General features: G+C 33.3%; 1 pseudogene; it reads right to left on the reverse strand.

Annotated features, from left to right (window-relative positions):
* Positions 1-5,290: 5,290 nt before the first annotated feature.
* Positions 5,291-5,917, reverse strand: LOC112778221 (uncharacterized; annotated as a pseudogene).
* Between the last annotated feature and the right edge of the window lie 10,146 nt (positions 5,918-16,063).

Genomic DNA, 16,063 nt, shown 5'->3' on the forward strand with positions numbered 1-16,063 from the left:
TATTCTAAACAACTATTTTGATACTCGAAAGATTTTGATTTTTACAAAACGAATCGCCGTTTATTTATGACACAATCCGTTGTTTTGAAAGTGTATTAACATTAGCCGTCAAACCATATTGTTGTATCTTTAAAAAAGAAATAATTGTTACGAAATTCAAAAGTTCCACAATTTTTAGAGAACTACAATAATACCAATCAAATTAAAGTTTAATATTTTTGAGTTTAAACTACTGTATTTTTTATATATTCATGATCACTTATAGTTTATTAATGTTTTACTTCGAGTGAATAGTCATTTTGGCATTCGAAAGATTTTGATTTTGATAAAATAGACCTCAAAATCTTGTTTTCGACAAAATGAACCCTTAATGGCCCTAAGTATCAGCTCTATTTGACAAAATAGACTAATCATTAACTCATCATTGTAGACATTTAGGTCTTTTGTCAAATAAAACTGATATTTGAGGGTTTATTTTGTCAAAAATAAATATTATTGGTATCCATTTTGTCAAAATAAGAATCTTTCAGTTTCAAATATCAAAGTGGTCATTTGCTCAACTAGCCGTAAATGTATTCTCTAAACAGTATACCTCTCAGTTGTCAAAATTCGGGACCAAAATGACTCAAATCCCTCCATTATTGTGAAAGTGTTAACAAGATTATCAAGAGCTATGAGGAGCTATCAGGTAAAGCATAGGATGAGCTTTCTATCCTTTTGATGAGGGAACCATCAAGAACTAAAGGTGGTTACTAGACTACTTTGATTTGATGGCGGATCTATCCATAAATTATGATAAGTCTATGTTAGGATAGGAGCATCGAAGTGTAAGATGGGGAGACTCCCAATCGAAATATCTGGGTATGTGATAAATCCTGTTTTTAGGGTTTATCTTGTGTTGAATTAGAGTATTTATTAACCTTTTCTCACATTTATTCAATGAAATAGCATGGTTTTGTGATTCTTCCTTAATTTGTGCTTAAATGTGAAAACATGTTTTTAAACCCTTAATTTGATAATTTTAATCTTCCTTTGATTCCACTAGATACCTTGATGTATTTGTTAGTGATTTCAGATTGAAAAGGCTAGGAATGGATCAAAGGAGTGAAGAGGAAAGCACGCAAAATGGAGAACACATGGAAAAAAGCCAAAGATTTGGATGCAACCATCCACGCGCACGCGCACGCGTGGATCGCAAAAACCCCATGGACACGCACGCGTGCTATACGCGTACGCGTCGGTGCTGGCACGTGAGTTTTAAGTAAAAATGTGCCCAGCAAATTCACAGAGGCTGTGGGGCCCAATCTAAACCAACTTTGGTGCCAAAATGCTTAAGAGAACCAAGGATTGAAGGGGGAGGAATCAATTCATTCATTCCATCATTTTCACACATTAGGATTAACTTTAGTCTAGTTTTAGAGAGAGAAGCTCTCCCTTCTCTCTAGGATTAGGATTAGGTTTAGATTAATAAGCTTAGATCTAGGTTTTAATTCATGCTCTCTTCTTCTTTTAGTTCTCAATTCCTTGTGTTACATCTTGTTCATCTATTCTTTTGTTGTAATTTCTTCTATTTTGCTTCTATACTTTGTTGTTGATGTTGTTGATATACTCTTGTTCACATTCATTTTTTTTCAATACAATTTGAGGTAATTTATAATAATTGCATTCTTTTTTATTGTTGTTGTTAATTCTTTGCAATAAGTTGTTGTTAGATTTCATACTTATTGTCAATCTATTATGCTTCCCTTTTACACCTCCCAAGTGTTTGTAAAAATGCTTGAGAGGATGTTAGAGTAGAATTTTGTGTTCTTGGCTTAGGAAGGTAACTTAGGAATTCTTGAGTTACTAATGTCCAAGTGATTGATAGTTAGTAGCCATTGACTCTAGCTCTCATTAATCCAATTAGTGAATAGCTAGGACTTATGGACTAGGATTGATATACCTCATTTGACTTTCCTTTACTTGTTAGAGGATGACTTAATGAGATTAATCCTTGCAATTGTCATATTGTGGTTAATAATAGGGATAGAGATCCTTGACCACCAAACCTTGCCAAGACCTTTTTGTCATTTGATTTCTTTTATCATTTACTTTTCTTGTTTCTTATCCAAAACCCCAAAATATACATGTCCATAGCCAATAACAAGAACACTACCCTGCAATTCCTTTGAGAGACGACCCGAGATTTAAATACTTAGGCTATTAGATTCATTAGGAGTTTGTACTTGTGACAAACAAAATTTTTGCATGAAAGGATTATTGTTGGTTTGAAAACTATACTTCGACGAGATTTCATTTGTAAAATTCTAAATCGTCAAAAATCCACTCATCAAAATGGCGCCGTTGCCGGGAAATTGCAATTGTGTTATGTTATTGGTTATTGTATATATGTGAATATTGTGAATAGCTTGATTTTTGGATTGCTTGTTAGTTTTTGCTAGTATTAGGACTTCGTTTCATTATTTCTTATTAGCTTTTGTTTCTTATTTTCTCTTGCTACTATGAATTCTCACTTTGGCTATGAGTTTGGTTCTAACTATGTTGTAGGAAATGAGGACTACAATGAGGATGTGCATCAAGGATGGGACAATCAAAGGTGGGAGGAGCCATATGCATATGATCAATCCTCATGGTAACAACCTCCACCAATACACTATGAACAAGAGCCATTCTATGATGCACACCAATCAAATGGCTATGGTGAATCTCCTTGTGACTTTCAAGAACCACCACCATATGCCTATGAGCCATACCCTCAACATAACCCTCAACCATACTCACAAGCCCATTTTTCACCAAATACCTCCATATGACCCTAATCTATATTCACCATACCAACCACCTTTTGAGCCATATGAGCCACACATAGAACGACCACAATTCTAATAAAATTGATCTCAAAAACCACCTCAACACATACCATCTCCATACCATTGCCAAGAAGAACCACCTCCCTATTATGAACCATTCCTCCAAAATGATGATCCCTCCTATCCACCCCAAGCCCCAATGGATGACTCTCTTACTTTGCTACTTCAAGGGCAACAAGACATGCAAAGGAGCACACTAGGCATCATGGATACCTTGACCAAGGTAGTAAACACTTTAGCCTCCCAATACTCATGCAATCAAGGTACTTCCATGGCCACATGTAAAGAATCCATTGAAGAGCATAGCATGAAGGAGAGATTGGAAATTCCGGTGGAAAATGAGGGATGTTATTTTGTATTGGAGCAATTAGAGGAAGCCATGATTGTTGAAGAAAGAGGAGAAGTGGTTGAAGATTTAGGAGATGTTGAAAGTCCATGGGAATGTAGCATCATAGAGCATTCTTCCCAGAAGCTTGATATTGATGTTGAGAAGGGTGCGCAAACTCCAAGGCATATTATAGTTGGAGACTTGGAAGAGGTTTATCAAGAGATGGATTCAATCATGGATGAATTTCTATCTACAATTGAATCCTTTCCCATTGGACATGAAGTTGAAATCATAGAAGAATGTGCACAACCTCCCATACCCTTGGTGAGCAATGAAGAAGAGAGTGAATCAGAAGAGAGATACCAAGGGGAAAAGGTTGAAATTGAAGAAGCTTGCAAAGAGGTGGAGATAGTCAAGGCAGAGCACAAAGGAGTGGAGCTCGCAAGATCATTGGGACCACCTCTTCCTAAGTCAACATCCTACACAACATTCAAGTGGGTAAAATTCTTATCCCTAAGCTTTACTTTCTCACTTGAATATGGTTTGATTGAAAATGATGGTCAACTTAGAGCTCTTTATGGAGTTAAGAGTAGGAAAGAGTTGTGTAGTGGTTGGAAACATCACTCTAAGTTCATGATGGTTGCATACTCAAAATTCAAGAGCAATGATTGGTGTAGAACCGAATTGCATGGGTCTAGGAGAATGTTTGGATGCGTAAATGAGAATTCACAAACCTTGTCACCTGGATCTAACGATGGTAAGCAACAACAAAATGGGTGCAAAAACAAGGTTTGAGACCCTGGAATTCAATTCCACAATCAATCTTGGGGTCTTGTTACTTGCTCGAGCTTACTTGAAGGCTTTATGCGCCTAATTTGGGATCCCGGTAGTCATTGGAGATGCAAACAATGGTGGGGATTCAATGATGAATTCAAGCATAAGCCACCATAGCAAGGATCCCATCAAATATCCAACTTAAGGACTTAAACTAAAAGTGCTAGGTGGGAGACACCCCACCATGGTAAACTCTTTCCACTCTCTTTTAGATCTGATTAATAAGTGATTTGAGTTGCCATTGTAGGTAGTTTTCTCTTTATATAGTTGTTTCAATAATTTTGTTGCTAGTTGCTTGTGGTGCAAGCTTTCCTTGTTTATATTTGAAAATCCCTCAAAAGCCAAAAATATTTTTGTAATTTTGCATGTGTAGTTAGTTTTGGGTTGTAGGTAGTGTTTGGGGGAGTTTAAGCTATTTTTCGTATTTCTAAAAAAAAAAAGAAGGGCAGGGACGCGTACGCACGCTGTACGCGTACGCGTCGATGAGTAAGCGCAGCCCCCATATATTTTCCAGAGAGTTAGGCAAACATGGCGCGAACGTTGGGCTTCTCACACAAGCTGCACCTCACGCGGACGCGTGCATGAAAGGATTATTTTTTGTTTGGAAACTATACTTCGACGAGATTTTATTTGTGAAACTCTAAACCGTCAAAAACCCATTCATCAGTATGTTGTTGGGTTCCCAAGCATAGTACAAACGTGGTAACCCATCATTGACAAGGTGGAAAAGAAGCTGAAGATGTGGCATACAAAGATCCTGAACAAAGTGGGTCAATTGGTGATTATTAACTTAATATTGAATAGTTCTAAGTGTATTATCCAAGTCTGTATAAGATGTCAAAAAAATTTCTCTATAGAAGAGATTCTTTTGGTGAACACCAAATGGAGAGGATCGCATGCCCACTGGTCGAGTAAATCCCATAGTAGTCCCCGAGATTCGCATGATTACTTAATGTAGTCCTCAAGATTCCAATTTTTCCATTGTAATTCTCCAGATAGAGCTCTGAGTACTCATAATGGTCCCTGGGCATATTTCTGGTGATGAGTCATCATCGGAGCGCTTACGTGGCATCTTTTTGCCACGCTAGATGGCTCCAACAGCTAGCTGAGCTGACTCATTTTCAATTTATACCCACATTGGTCCCTCCCACTATATTTAACTCTAAATCCCCAAATTTTGATAAACAGCTACAAACAACTCAGTTATATTTGAAATTCTGCAGTTACCTAAAGAATCAATCATAATCCATTAAATAAGCTACAAAATTTTAGCTATAAATTCAACACTCCACTGAATAAATTCAACACTCAATAATGGGAGGTTTGCAATAGAAGTAACATCAATCTGAGATAACCCAAGAAAGAGAAGTACCAGCACAGGTGGGCCAAGGATCTGCGAAACCACAAGGCACAAGTAGTGATTATGCAGAACATCTTTGCCCTCCTATAATCCAAGTCAGGAACCTTGCTAGCATGGAGCCTTTGGTACCAAAATAAAAGAGCTTCATTTAGATACATCTGAAGGCTTGGCCTTAATGCCACAATCTGCAAAAAACTAGACCCAAACAAGTACCACCACCTAAAGTTTCTGACATCAGAAGGTGAAAATCCCATGTTTCCCAACAATTTTTCTGCATTGCCAACTTTACTGCCACCCTTACTATTGTTATTGTTCAAGTTTGAGTTGTTCACGAAAATCTCAACTAAGGCTTAATCCAATTAAAGCAGTAAATATAACAAACAGTTAGTTTGCATAAAGGATGGTGCAACCAAACCATCCACAAGTGATCATGGACAAATTGCAACGAATCTTATCAGTTCCAAGCCAAAAGGAACGTCCAATTCTAGCAGTAGGAATGAGCAACACCAATGAAAGGAATCCCATGAATGCAATAAGGGAACCTTCCAGAACCCATCAAGACTAGCAAAATGGAGGTCTTAAAGCAATGAAGAGGTATGATCCAAACCCAAAATTCAGCATGGTCAAGCCTGAGCCTGAAGATTTGGGCATTCTTCTCGTCGAAATCGAGCTTGTCCTTATTCTTGAGGTGCTTTCTGAGGTCGGGAGCAAGGCCTTCGAGGTACTAGGGCGGCAAATGGTAGCACGAAGGCCGTTGGAGGTGGAGGGTTGGGCATTGGGGTGGATGTAGATTTGGAAAGCGTAGAAGAAGAGAATTGAGAGCCTAAAAAATGCGATGAAAAACACGAAGAAGAGGAAGAGCAAAGTGTGTAGGAGTGAGGCTTTATACAATAACACCAACTGCCAGAGAAAAGAAGAGAGAGAGGAGAATTCGGAGTTCTGAGATGTTATGTTATTGTTATCTATGTACAAGTGTCAAGTGTGAGTGACAAAAAATGAACGGAGAGGGAGGTGCTGCGTGAACAATCTGGTTTATCCATGCAGACACAATTATTTTACACACAACATACCATTAATCATTATCATCCTATAACTCAATACTAATCATATCTTCTTTTACAGATTTAACTAAATCTAATTCTGCAATGTAATTAATTCTTCCCTTTTTCCATAATAATTAGGGATCTCTTTTGAATAAAAATAAATACATTCTATAAACCCAAAACTTTTTTTCAATGTATTAGGATGTTAAGCTAAATTTTTTAGCCACACCCTTAGCCACACCCGCTATTTAAATTTACTTAGTAATTTCGTAGAATATTCCCTCTAATCCATTTATTTTATCCGTCACTTTCTTTGAATGCACATTATATTATTGATAAAAATTTATAATCAAGAGTAATAAATTAAAGATAATATAACAAAATTAAGTCAACCTTAACTAATAACAAGATAAAATAATACAACAATTTTTAATACTTATATAAACTAAGAATATATTTGATAATTTAATAATAAATTATATTAAAAAAATATAACTGACATATATTATAGAATAAACAAATGGGTAAAATAAATAGATATTAAAGAACGGATGAAGTAAAATATTAATATATAGAACGTTATCGATTTCACGGTGAACAATTTTCAACTTTCAGTTCTTAACTAAAATAAATATGCAATCTATTTTTAAAAATATTATTTATACATCAAAATTAATCACTAAAATTAGTTATTATATATTTTTATATAAATATGTATAATTTAGTTTATTTTTAATATATTTACACTAACAACTAATTTAATTATACACCTAATAATACGATTAATCTATTTATTAATAAATTTAGTTAACATACATCTTAAGAATACATGTTAACAAATTTTTAAATTCTTTATCTCAATAAATATACAGAACCACTTGAGAGAAAAATTGAGAAATTTTATGCCTCTTAGAACATATGTTGAGTTGTTGACTAAACTATTTACATTAACAAAAATATTTTAATGTATACTAAAAATTAACTACTAATTAATTAGCGTCACTATATATATATATATATATATATATATATATATATATATATATATATATATATATATATATATATATATATATATATAAACTTATACACTTTTTTATTTAAACAATTAACTACTAGAATAATCAATTTTATTATAATAGAATAATTAAATTTACGATAGACGAATAATTAAATTCATTTAAAGTAGTATATATTTTTTTATGAAATACTAAATATGTATTTCGATACGTAATAGTTAATTAGTAATTGATTTTTTTTGTACACATAACTTTATTGATTTATTAAATATATTATTTATTGCAAAATAACTTTATCTCTCTTAATAATTATTATGTTAATTATTTTTATTATATAATTAAAACAAATTTTAACTTATTATTAATACTAACATCAAATTTGTAACACCCTAACTATCAAAATGTCACACTTCCAACTGCGCCACTCTGATAGCTAGTTCGAGTATTACGACGACTCTTGTAATATTTAATACTAAAATATGAGCCTGTTTAAAATTTTAACCGAATCTTTAATAAACATACATTCACACTTACAGTATAAATTACAATAATATTCACAGGAATTTCATATATATATATATATATATTAATTTACAAACATCTCATCATAATCCTATTCCTCTTACAAGACTTACAAAATTAAAGGTGAGGGAAAACATAAATACTAAAACAATACAAAAATATCGTCTGACAGAAAAATAAATACTATCTTCTGAACTTCGTCGTCTGTAACCTGAAAAGAGAAGATCTGTAGGGGAGTGAGAACCTCATCCTCAAAAGGATTCTCACTATAGGGTTGCAGAATTACTATAATAGGATACATGAGATAAAAATCGTTACAGTGATTAATAATTGCCTTATGCATCTTTTGAAAGCAAAAGTTTACTATAAAAGAAAAATCTGAAATCTTTTCCGAAAGAGGAACCGTTCATTTATTAAAATTCAAAATCCTTTCAAAAGGGTTATCTGTGCTGAGCCAGATTAATTCTTCATACTTTTCCAAACCAGAAATATCAACCAAATATGGCCTTCGGCCTACCTCATGATCAACCACGGCCCTAGGCCCAAATAACCCAAACAACAACCAATCATCACAGTCCAACAGAGTCTCAGTCGCAAACACAAATAGGAAAATGCAAGCACAAACAAACAGTTACTGCAAGTAGAACAATTAACAGTTAATCACAAGTAATCACAAAGGCAAACCAAGTACAATATGCACACCCAAACAATGTCACATAAATGCATATGATGAATGCCTGTTCTAGTGGCTGATGATATCATCTCTTGGTTATAAAGCCAACCCGACAAGTCCTGGTAGCTAACCATTGGACTGTCCCTCTGTCGTGCATCCCCAACTCGAGTTATTCACAATCATAATCATAATTCACATCCAACACCCTCACTGGTGTATATTCACGGGGGCGAGCTCGTCCGGAACTTTCACAGTGTCCAGCTACACTTACGACATAGGGTCAGCAGAGTATTGAGTCTCAACTTGGAGCACGTGGTGGCTAGCCACTGCTTTCACCCAGGAAAACTCGTATCTCAGATAATTAGAAGTGCAACAATCACTTTATCAGCTCAAAATCATTCATATTCATACTCAGCCATCCGGATCATAACATATTCCGCAATCAGCCATAATTCATTATCATATACGGCCATTCTGACTCATAACATAGAAGCACTTCCACCAACCAATATCATCAAACTCATCAAATCATCATTCAAGCCATAATCACTTTTTCTCAATTCCATTTACTTTGAAATCGAAAATAAATTCTTTCCAACTTTGGCTTTAAAATTCCCATTTCACAAATCTTTTCAGGTGCATAGCCACTTTTCCCTCAAATGTAACTTTCTCTTTTCTAAAACAAAGTTACCCTCAACATCATATTTCCAAAATTCCAAAATCAGGCCAAATTAAAATCTCCTTTGAAGGATTCAAAAATCATTCATCCTAATGTAGGATTCGACAATAAAATTTCTCATCCGAGTCTCAAGACTTTAGGGAAGGACAACCTACCTCAATTTCTTAAAAATTTATTGAAATTCTTAAAATCATAGATCCTTGGTTTAAGCAAATAAAAACAGAGTTTATTATAAAACCGGATCATATAGAGTCACAAGTCCCAACCCAATCCAAAGTCAATTCACTTGAAACGGAATCGATTCATTTAATTTAAAACCACTTTCAGGTTCCTCCTTAAAATCAATTCTCTGACTTCTTCCAAAATGTCACAAACGCAATTATTCAGTCAAAGTCTAATTTCCTTTAAAATCACTAAAAGCTCCTCTGAACAAAATCTTTAAGTCTAACCAAAAGCAAAAGTCCTTTTTATATTAAAATCAATATTAGAACATAATACTTTCCTTCAGTGATCCAAATGGTAAAATAATTCATTTATAAATAAATCGAACTCAAGACATATAGTTTACTTAAATAAATTAAGTTCTAAAACATAAATATTTTCTTAACAAATAAAATAATACAATTTCTCAAATCCCAACCCTTTCTAAATAACTTTTCGAACAAAGTCTAGGATTTTTATAGAAATTTCGGCAGCACCTCCCCTAAAACTTGGACTTTGCCACCCGGTTCGGGTCCCAACTAAACCATTCCACAATCCTTTTCAACAGTCCAAAATCCAAAATCAGTTCAAAAGCAAGCTAAATCCAACAGTCACCTCATTTTCATATCTCAAGGAAACCATTTCAAAATCAAATCATTATCAACCGATTAAACTCATTTCCAAAATTTTAAAGAAACGGTTCGGCAACAATTCATTTATCAAAACCAAACAATAATCTAATCAAAACATATAATCATATTCATCCAAAGTAGCCAAACAATACATAAGATTGGTACAATCACTAAAAGTATATAATTCTCACACCAGTATCCATTTATAACAATTCCAGATATAAAATAGCTTTTTAGAAAAGCCCCTACCTCAATACACAAAACCATAACCCAAACGCATCACGGGAACCTTCTCTCTCAACCCGAAATCACCGACAACCGCAACCTCAGCTCCAAGCCACTTTCGCAGTAACCACAACAACTCTAATCGCGACATACAACAACCGAAACTCAATCTTCTAGCAATTAACGCCGCAAAATTTCAGCGTATGATAATAGAGCAGCGATTAAAGGACTCTTCAAAACAAAAACGCTTACCGTATTCGAGGGAACCAAGTAGCGGCAGCACCAGTGGCGATTCCGGCAACACCAATGCCACATCCGGTGACCAGAACGACGGCAACTCGCGATAAACTCCTATTCAACTATTCAACTGGCATCTCTCAAAATATTGTCATAGCCACTGACATAATTCTCAGTTCTCCCCCATCTAGCTAGCATCTCCAAAAATCTGTGGCAACTCTTCTGATCTTCCTTCGACTCTGTCTCCATCCTTACCAAAATACAACCCATTCTTTGAGGCAGCATTCTTTCAGTTTTGGCGACTCAATCCCGACTTATATGCATCGTCGCCTTCACAAAAAACAAGAGCTTCATCAAGATTGGGTTTTGTAATAGCATATCATACTTGTTCCTTTGTATGCAGCGTGTTCTGTGTTGTTATTCCATGTTTGGAGGATTTATTTTATTTTATTGGTGTTGGCATAGTTTGGGCCTAATTTTTTTAAAAATGAAAAAAATTTGTGTAATTTAGTATCATAATTAATTAGTGTATTGTTTTATATGAATTTTATTTTTTATTTTAAATGGTAAATCGAATTCTTAAATTTGAGAAATTTTAAATTTGAGGGTCAGATTTCATATTTCATAAATCGAACTCTCCGATTTGTGATGAAGTAATTTTTTTTTCTGCTACAAAATAAATTAGAAGATTCGATTAACATGTTTCAAAAGTTTTTCAACACTCAAATATAAATTTGAGGATTAGATTTTGTTTATTTAAAAATTTTTAAAATAAAAAAAATAAAGCTAACTCCCCAAATTGTATATTTACAAAAAATAAAATAAAAAAACCACAAATCTAAAATTCATACAACAAAAATAGTAAAAATTCAGGTACAATTAATTTTAGAAAAAATATAGGTAGACAAAAATATTGTGAAAAAATGTGAATAATAAGGTTAAAAAAATAAATTAATCCAAATTTAATTAGTGGTATGAGTAATTAATATCTAATAATAACCAAATTTAAAGTCTGTTGTTCATGTTGTTCAAAAAAATCATTGGTTACCTTACATAATCCTTAATTTTATATGAAATTAAATAATTTGATAAATTTAATTAAATTATCATTTAACGAATCTTAACTATTAACTTCACATAAAATTAATTACAATTCAATTTTCACCAACAAAAATACACCAAATTTCTACCTTCTTAAAAAAACACCACTATATAACCCCAGCACTAAAAACAAAAAGCGATAGTTTGGCTGCAATTTTCAATTTTTCGAACAATCAATATCAAAGTCAAATTTCAATGTTGAAGTCTATGCCCTTCTCCATGTGATTTGTCTTGAAGATTCTTAAATTTTGGGATTCGACTCGAAATCGTGCTTAAAATCCACAACTATGATTGAAATATGCTTGTTGTCTTTGGTTAAGACACCCTCAAAAATCTAAGTTCACTTAAAAAATTAATCATTAATTTATTCATTATATATTTACATATAAATATATATTATTTTAATAATTCATATTACGTATATCTCAAAAATTAATTATTTATATAAAATATATATTAAAATGTAAAATATAAAATAAATAATTAAATTTATCTTTTAAAAAGTATTATTTTTTAAATTAGTCTCCAAAAAAAATTTTTTAAATCAAGTTTTTTAAAAATTTTAAGTTGGTCATATTAGTCCTTCCTTTACTTCTATTGTTGATGGAGTCAGAAATTACTGATATAATATATTAAGTGACATCACAACGCACACCTAACAGTCTTAATTAACTGCTAATATAATAAGTTTATGAAATTAAATCAAATTAACCTCAAATTGAGGATTTTCAATGCCTCAAGATCTTTCTTAGTTTGGGATTGATTTGATCTAATTTCATAAATTTATTATATTAGCAGTTAATTAGTGCTGTCAAGTGTGTGCTATGGTCATTGTGATAACACTTAACGTGTTATGTCGGCAAATTTTGATACAATTAGTAACAGAAGTGATGGAATGACTAATGTGATAACTTAAAATTTTTGAAAGATGAATTTGACTAAAAAAATTTTTTAATGACTAATTTGGAGAACGAATAATTTTTTAGAGATGAATTTGACTATTTACTCGTAAAATACATATTAAAAAATGAGTTAAATACTATATTTATACATGAATAAATGATACTGATTTAATAGTTAAATTTTAGCATGCACATAACATTTTTTATTGATTAACTTATTTTCAATATGTACTTTATATTTTAACTTAACTTCTATATAAATTGGAAAGTGACTAATTTAGTAGCTAACTTGTTTAGTAATAAATTAAATAATAAATATAAGAACAAATTATAAAATTTTCAATTTATGTTCGTTTTTTTCTATACACAAAATTTAAGAAGATAAATATAATCATAAGAAACATAATTGCAAAAAATTAATAAGGATAATAAAAAAAAATAAGTTGTCTCTCTTCTACTAGAAAGAATACAAAATACACATTTAATATTTCAAGACACAATGCCTCTCTTCTAAGGTCTCACATGAACATAATTTTATATTTTTATGTCGTTTTAATGTCTTTTTTTTTGTGTTTTAGAAGAAATTAAAACACGACACAAATGCCAGAGAAAATAGCAATCAACACAATTTTTAAAAGTAACAGAGGAGAGCTATATGTAGCTCCCTCCAAGGTTGTAACCATTCAACAAATCAGTACCATCCCAAGCTTCTTTCTTAGCTAATAGATTAGCTACGACATTGCCTTCTCTTCTAACAAGATTAAATTGAACCTCCCAATTAAGACTCAGTAACTCTCTAACTTTCACAAGTAAATCACTATCAATATAAGACTACGTCTGCTGGAAATCAAATTGAAGTAGCAAAAAAGTATTAATGGAATTAATTTCAATAACAATAGTCTTATAACTACACTCCCAAGTAAAAATCAATCCCCTTCACATAGCAAAAAGCTCACAACGTAAGATACTCCAGATAAAAAGGAAACCAAAGCAACTTTTCTTCCAAGAGTCATCGTCGGACCTAATCACAGAACCAAAACTGACGAGACAGTTCTCGATAAAAATGTTGGCATCGCAATTTATTTTCACTATGCTCGCGGGAGGAGGAGACCAATTAACATCAACGCCTTGCGCGTGTAAAAGGTTAAAATTATGCAACTCTTGAGCAAGTCTTCAAACAATAAACGCAACTTTTTCATCAAATTAGTGGTTTTGAGAATGAAAAATTTTCTAGTTGTGGCACCAAATCCAATGTCTTATGGTTGTAAACAAATGTAGCACAAAAGATTTAAATATGTTTAAAAATAATTAGATATTAAATATATATTTTTAAAAAGACTTTAAAGATCAAATTTTAATTATAAACATGATTAAAAAAATAAAATAATTTCATCTTTATATTTTGCTTAGTTTACGCCAAATGATTTCTTTTCTTTGGATGACCCAAAAATTTTTCTAAAAAAGTTTTATAGGTTGAAATATTTATATTCAATTTTTTTGCATGTACCTTTTAAATAAATATTCAAATATTTTTATAAAAATTCGTATCAAATGCTCAAATTATTATTAAATACAAATATTATTTATCAATTTTTACAAAAATACTTTTTTATGATAAGAGTATGTCAAATTTGAGATAGTTGACTATGGGAGTCATCTACCCTAATGTTGATTGTGTATAATCAGTACATCTTCCCCTTTCGCAATTGATGGTGATTGTAGAGTTTCTTGAATGAGGCTTCTATTGTTGCCCCCTGTCTTGGTGTTGGCTAATTTTAAAAGTGCATCAGCTCGAGCATTGTTTTCTCGAGTTATATGTCGGACTTCACTTTCCGAGAAGTGTGTGAATTGCTCCTTGGTCTTATCCAGGTACTTCTTCATAGTGGAATCTTTAGCTTGATAGATGTCATTAATTTGTGAAGTTATCACTTGTAAATCACTTAACACCATCACTTTTTCCGCCCCCACTTCTTTAGCCAGCAAGTAGAGCTTAATACTCTGTTTCGTTATTGAAAGCAAGGAACTCAAACCTTAAGGATAATTCTATTCGCGTTCCTTGATCACTTTCTAGAATAACACCAAATTCGCTTTCAGATTTGTTTGATGACCCATCTATGTGTAGACTCCATGTAGTAGGATTTCTGGGACTTTCAATGTATTCGGCGATGAAGTCGGCGAGGTATTGTGATTTGATGGCTATCCGAGTTTCGTACCTTAAGTCGAACTCGGACAGTTCCACCATCCATTGTAAAATCCTCCCAGCCAAGTCTGTTTTTTGTTGGATATTTTTCATTGGTTGATTTGTGCAGACTGTAATGGTATGGGCTTGGAAGTAAGGTCGGAGCCTTCAAAATGTAAGGACAAGGGCATAAGCAAACTTCCCTATTTTTTTTGATAATTCAGTTATGCCCCTTGTAGGACTTTGCTGATGAAATAGATATGTTGCTGCCCCTTTTCGTCTTCTTGGACCAAAGCCAAAACTATGGCTCGACTTCCTACTGACAGATATAGCACGAGTTCTTCCTCTTTGATAGGTCGCGTAAGGATGGGTGGATGCTCCAAGAATTCCTTAAAGTCTTGGAAAGCTTGTTCGCACTCTAGGGTCCACTCAAATTGCTTTCCTTTCCTTATGATTGAGTAGAGGGAATGTGATCACAAGGTTGATCCAGCTATGAATCTGGATAGAGCTGCCAACCTTCCATTTAACTATTGGACTTCTTTGATGCAAGTCGGACTCTTCATGTCAATAATAGTGTGGCATTTTTCAGGGTTTGCTTCTATGCCTCTTTGAGTCAACATGAACCCTAAGAACTTCCCAACTTCAACTGCAAAGGTGCATTTTGAGGAATATAACCTTATTTCACGCTTCCTTATAGTGGAAAATACTTCCGAGAGGTCGGGCAATAGTGTATCGTCCTCTTTGGTCTTAACGAGCATGTCATCCACATATACTTCCATGAGTTCTCCTATGTGAGCGGAAAACACTATTCATCAATCGCTGGTAAATAGCATCTGCATTCTTTATTCCAAAAGGCATTACTATGTAGCAATAGTTTGCCTTTGGAGTTATGAACGAGGTCTTTTCTTGGTCCGGTTTGTACATCGAAATCTGATTGTATCCCGAGTAGGCATCCATAAAGGACAAGTATCTATAGCCTAAGGCAGAGTCGACCAGAGCATCAATGCTGGGGAGTGGATAAGGATCCTTCGGGCAAGCTTTATTGAGGTCAGTGTAATCGACACACATCCTCCATTTTCCATTTTACTTTTTTACTAACACAACGTTAGCTAACCATAATGGATAATCTACCTCCCTTATGAACCCTGCCTCTAGTAAGGCTCGAACTTGTTCTTCTAAGACCTGTGCCCTTTCTGACCCGAGTTTTTTGCACTTCTGCTGAACAAGTTGGGATCGCAGGTATACTGCCAGTTTTGGG

This window comes from Arachis hypogaea, chromosome 19 (genome assembly GCF_003086295.3).
Source record: "Arachis hypogaea cultivar Tifrunner chromosome 19, arahy.Tifrunner.gnm2.J5K5, whole genome shotgun sequence".
Lineage (NCBI taxonomy): Eukaryota > Viridiplantae > Streptophyta > Magnoliopsida > Fabales > Fabaceae > Arachis > Arachis hypogaea.